A 6,568-nucleotide genomic window follows, 5' to 3' on the forward strand; every position below is an offset into this window, starting at 1 on the left:
AGTAATTTTCCTAAGTTTCTACTCATTGTCAGCAACAGGGAATTCCGATTACCAAAGTGTTCTAATGCGTCCCTTCAGTTTAGACTCTCACCAAAGAATGAACAATTTTCCACTAGAGCCCTTTGCACTTTGCCTTTTCGTGATGCACACACTGATGCACAATTCTGTTTAACACACCATTCCGTTTAACACACCCAAAAAATCTGACTCACACTGGACGAAAAGATTCCATGGCTTCCGATCCCACTATGGTGGAAACTTCCATTCTTGGACACGCGTCACCAACGACCCACTAAATCAAAGGTGATCTTCTGACAAGTGCTGAGAATGCGCCAGATCGTGCTTATTAAACATACTTCCCAGCTGTAAAATGGCTGAAGAACTCCAACAAGTTTGTATGCTGCACATACCTTCACACACTCCCATTTAATAGGTCTCGGCCACCTACGTACAGGTTGTACTCTACCTGAAGTACACTTATTCAATCACTATGGTGTGGTTTCATGATTCACTGTCATTTGCACTTGTGGAGACTGCCTCTCCTTGAAGCAGCAATGACGCCTGCACTTCAGGATAATAGCCACATCCATGATAACCATAATTACCAATAACGCACCAAGGACGCCCAGTAAGACAAACTTATTGTTGCTGATCCACTCTATGTAGTCTATGTCCTCCATCTGGTTCAACGGCGGCAATGTCGTAACCTCCGGTAATACTGATAATTCCACAGCCCCATAGTAACTATGGACAAGTTGTAGATGTGCCTACTCATCACCAAGAAATGAGTAGAGATTATCCTGCATGCTCCATCGAACAGTCGAGACCCTCCAAGACAAACGATGCCTAATCGTTAAAACATTGCCTTGTCAACCTCCATCTGTGACAATATATCACCGAAGTCGTTTCTAATGGCATTATCATATAGTCACTAGGGGCCAGTCTAAATCCACATTGTATATCAGTCTTGTTATGTGTCAGCTCAAACTCACAACCCTCTAAGATAATATACCATAAGACAAATTCCTTATTGTCACAAATATATTTATTATGAACTAATGTGCACCTAACTTTATAATCAATGGCTACTGACTGAAACTTATCTCCTATCATATGCATAACCTCTAGTCCCTCTACCATCACTACACTATTATTATATATACTAGGAGAAGGTCGTATGATATAACTACAAAATGGATCCTTTGTGCTGGTAGGTATCTCCACTATTAATTCCTGTCTGATAAACATACTTTTATTATCCTGTAGTACAAGTAAAAATAATATTGGGCCCACATTTATAAGCCCCATTCATCAAAACTGATTCTAACACCCCCAAAGGTAGAATATCTTCAGAAATACGCCCTTGCAATGCTGCTTTTAACCATTTTCACTTGAGATTTGATCTCTTCCAGCAATGATTTGGTCTCTTTCTCAATTTTTAAAATTGTAGCATTTACTGTAAAGAAAGTAATTGTCAGATCTAGGTCACCTGAACCTCCCGAACCATAACTTGTAATACATTGAAAGTCTTCCTCAAATCATCAAAACACTCATGTAACTACATTACTCCCACTTAACTTTTCCAAAACCCTCCCTTGATTAGCTACATCAGCTTCCAATGCCTCAACGTTCACCAGGCTTGTAATCGCTACCCCACCAATTGCTGCTACGGCCAGTGCCATCATTCCCACAACTAAAAGAACCGCCCTTTTATGTCTCTTGGTTCTACCACACATAAGTTTCTTACCATTCACTTTCTTGTCCAGAAACCATGTAATTGTCTGTTCCATAGTGCCCAGAATTCTGTCAGCTGTAAATCCAACTTCTGAAAACAAAATTAATGGGTCCAACATTACGTTCCTATCTTGCCTCCTCTAGTGTCCTCATTAGCGTTTCAACAATATTCTGAGAACATTTTAACTCTGTCTTAGCCTACGGAAGATCCTCAAATTCCACTCTCATGACAATCCTATCATCGTCGAGCCAAACATCATGATCCTCTTCAATTACGACCCCTGATAGCAAATAAACCTTACCTACTGCATTCACAGCCACCACGAAGGTGAAGAGTATACTAAATCCCCACATCTGCAAACAAAAGAAGGAAAAAAACCCATAAATAACTGCTTAACCGCAGAAAAAAAAGAAAGATCGAAAAACTGCATGGTCAACACACCCCACATTTCAAAACTTATCCCCAAAACGTTAAATTGTTCTTTTAATCTTAGAAATGTGCGTTAATCTTGTCACCCCTGTATCTTCATTCAAAACTACGAACCTATTTCCCCTTTTTTCTTCTATAACCCGAAACAGCACGTCAAATTTGGGACTCAACTTATAATTCAAGTCATTTCTGACATTAACCTTCAAAAATACCTTATCCCCAACTGCAACTCCGACTTTGCATTACTTCTCGCGACCATTTCTCGAGTCTTTGACTCCAAATTACTACTAAGACGTGCATGTGTCTCTTTAGCTCTAGCAGATAATGATGTAACTGTATCATCACAACGTGAAGGCATTTGACAACAAATCAAATGCACCCTGAACTGAATAACCAAATAATGCCTCAACAGGCAAAACACTATTGTATTTATGCAATGTCTAATCACATCTATATATCTGTCCCAATTCTTACCATTACCACCCACTGTAACTTTAAGAGCTTTGAGTACTTTCCTGTTAGCACACTCACACAACCCCGTAGCTTCTGGCATATATGGAAGAATATTTACTTTCTGTATTCGCATAACTTCTGCAAGACACTAGCGTCCTATTCACATATTCTTCCCCATTATCAGTGATAAATATCTCCGGGACCCCATATCTACAAATACACCCATTAAAAAATGTCACTGCAACCTCATCTGCCATCTTATTCTTTAATGGAAAAATCTCCACTAACCTCATTAACTCATCTATAATCACCAAAAAATGCTCATGTCCAAACCCTGACTCATAAAAGTTTGTCAAAAGATCCATATGAATCCTCTCAAACGGCCTACTAGGGATAGGAAAGGACCTCAATCTACACGACGTAGCCCTCGCTGGTTTACATAAATTACACACAGAATATCTCTTCACAAATGTCTCCTCTGAAAAAAACATGTTTTTCCAGAAAAACCTATCGCGTACTCTCTGATACGTCTTCTCATTCCCCAAATGTGGACTACCAAATTTACAATATACTACCTCCAAAACCATCCCTATTCTCACTACTCCTCATCTGATATACAATTCTTCTCACCAACAAATTACCCTCTAACTCCAGACCTAAATAAGGCAATCTATAACCCTTTCTCACTAACTCCCCTCTAAGAAACTCCTTTGTGTCTGCTAAAACCCCATCTTCATCTTGTTTCTTCTCCACCAAACTAATGTCCCAATCTGCACACTCACCAGTTGCAGTACACATATGCCCACCCTCCGTATCCACAAAATTCCTACTAAGAGCATCCACTACCAAACTATGTTTACCCTCAATGCACTTAAGCTTAGCATCAAAATCCCAAATTGTCAAAAACCACCTAGCCCTATTAGGAGACAGATTAGGCTTATTAAAAAGATCCAACAACAGCTTACGATCCGTAAGAACTTCCACCTTATTCCCCATCAGCAACATCTTAAAATGCACCAAACTAGACAACACTGCAATAGCTTCATTATCCACTGTGGCCATTAACTGTTCATTACTCCCTTGTGTCTTGAACTTTCTGCTATAAGTTGCTATTTACCCTCAGATTTCTGCATTAAACAAGCTTCTACCCCCTCTTGACTGGCATCAGTCACTAATGTGAATGGCAAGGATTCATTAAAGCCTCCCTGACTTTCTGAAAAGCTATCTGTTTAGCCTCACCCCATGAAAACTGTACATCTTCTCTCAATAGATCCGTCAAAGGTGCTGATAACGTAGAAAAACCTCTCACAAATCTATGGAAAAACTCTGCCATTCTCATGAACGAGCAGACCTGTTTCTTAGTCTTGGGTGTAGGAAAATCCACAATCACTTTGACCTTCTCATCATTCACTTGAACACCTTCATTTGAAATGACATGTCCTAAATATATAATCTGTCTTTTCAAGAAATCACACTTGGCTAGTTTAACCTTTAGACCTGCCATTCTAAGCCTCCTAAGGATTTTCCTAAGCACCTCTAAATGTTAATCTGTAGAATCCCTAGCAATCAGGATGTCATCCATACAAACAAACACATTTTTCCCCAACATCATGTGCAATAGGAATACCTGACAAACCAAAAGGCATTCGTGTAAATTCATAATGTCCCTCCGGAATAGAAAAAGCTGTCAACTTCCTGCTCTCCTCACTCAGTGGCACTTGCAAAAACCCTTACATACACGGACTTAACCATCCTTCTTAGGTACCGCCAACAACGAGAAATTAAATGGTGACTAGCTAGGCCTAATTATACCTTCCTCCTGCACTTATTAACCTCTTGCTCAACCTGCTCCCTAATCTTGAAAGGTATCCTAAACGATCAGCTTCGTCTCCCCCTCTAACTGCACCTGATGCTCTAACACATCTGTTAGCCCCAATTTATCTCCTTTCAGAGCATAACATCTGAAAATTCAGCTGACACCTCACCTATATGTATTCTTTATAGTCTGCCTCACCCAAATGATTCCTAAAAATTTCCTTTCTAACCTCCATTTCAGCCTCTGAAAACCCATTTTCCTCCTCTATGAATGCCACTGATTCCATTTCATCACTTCATTCTTCTACGTCTACAAAATACATGTTCCTCTGATATCTACTCACTGAATTATTTTAGTTCAACAATTCCACCCATGTAAATCCTTTATTCGGTACCTTATTTTTTGAAACTGTACTCACCACTCCTTTTAGTTTCTCACTACCATCCACCACACCCACTTGTTTATTCACCTTTAAATCACTTAACTTCACTTTCACCAGGCCAACCATACCTGGTTCCAAAATTACCTCTTCCGCTAAAACACCTTTATATATCCTCTTCCCCTCACCAGTAGGCTCAATTTCTCCTTGTGATCACTTACCTCCCACAGTTTCCTCATTAATCCCACTTATTTCCTTATTATCCCCCATAACAGATATATTCCCCTCTGTATCCTCAACACCCACATACAGGATAAAACCCCCAGTTTCTTCAATTGTTATACCTCCTTTACTAGGGTATATAGAAACACCGATCCTAGTACACGCTGGATGCCCCAGTAAAACCTTATTACCCAAGTTTACACCTCTCACCACCAAAACTGGTTCCCTTATTAACTGGTTCCCCAGCGAAAAACAAATATCCAGCGTCCCCACAACATCCAGTTTATGAGCCTGAATATCACATACTTTCTCCTCTGAATGTTCTAGCTGATATTGAGAAAACATTAACTGATAAAAATCATAGTCTACTAAACTGACTATTGCACCCGTATCTACAAAATTCAAAATACTAGACTCAGCTATGGCTCCCTTCACCAGCGGCTGTGGTTCCCTATATCTCCGAAAATCCCTATATGACATGAACATCCTATCCTTTCCCCTTTGGGTGCTCTGCCCTCCAAAAGTTCTGTCTATTTTTAGACTTCTTTGGATCCCCCTCCTGAGGAGCTTTCCTACATCTGTCACCAAAATTCTGGGTTACTGGCCTAACTAATCTTTTTGAGGGATGGACAAAACCACGAAGAACGAGCAGAGCTCCTACACCCCCACAGTATTTAACTCAGCAAAACTTCTTCGAGTGACCCAGTTTAGTACAATTAAAACAACGAAACTGCGGTTTTTGATCCGTAGACTTCCTTTCACTCTGAATCCTAGCAGAAAAACCACCGGAAGTAGAACCTGAATCTCCTTGTGGAAAGTTCTGTTGACCACCCATGGTGGTTTCTGGCCATTCTATCGTCGGGCATTTCAACATGTGCTCTCTAACTTGAGCGAAAATAAGTGATTCATCAGATGTAGGCTCTACTTGGCCATCAAAACTGCTCACAATGGCCTCCAGATCCTCATTCAAAAGCCTGGAGAAATGCAGTAACCTCTGAAAATTCTCTAACGATACAAAATCGCCAGATACTCAGCTCGAACCTCTTAATTTCTCCACTGGATCTGAAACTGCATCAAATCATTGTGAGCTAATATTTATCATCGAAACCTGCCATTCCTGATCTTATAAAATGCCCTCAAATCCTGAACTAGGTCACCTTATTCATTTGTCCCATATGCAGTTCATAAAACTTTTTTCAAATGGTCCTAATGACGGCACTTCCTAAACTTGAAGCTACGACAGCATTGGCCAATATCTCCGACATCCAGTGCCAAAAACCTTTCACTTCATTAAAGGCATCCGTCTCATCTGTAATCTTTTTTACAGTCAAATAATTCTGAACACTCTCGATAAAAATCTCGACCGGCTGTCGCAAAACTCCATTCACTAACCCTGCGAAAGGCTTAACTGGCGATGCAAAAGTGGTTACCCTGTGAACCAAAGGCTTCTTATCTTCTGACTCATCACCCGAGATTTTTGTGGCTTTATTTTATCCCTTGCCAGCAAAAACAGATCTCCTATGAACCTCCAGCA

Source organism: Macrobrachium rosenbergii, chromosome 12 (assembly GCF_040412425.1).
Source record: "Macrobrachium rosenbergii isolate ZJJX-2024 chromosome 12, ASM4041242v1, whole genome shotgun sequence".
Classification (NCBI taxonomy): Eukaryota; Metazoa; Arthropoda; class Malacostraca; order Decapoda; family Palaemonidae; genus Macrobrachium; species Macrobrachium rosenbergii.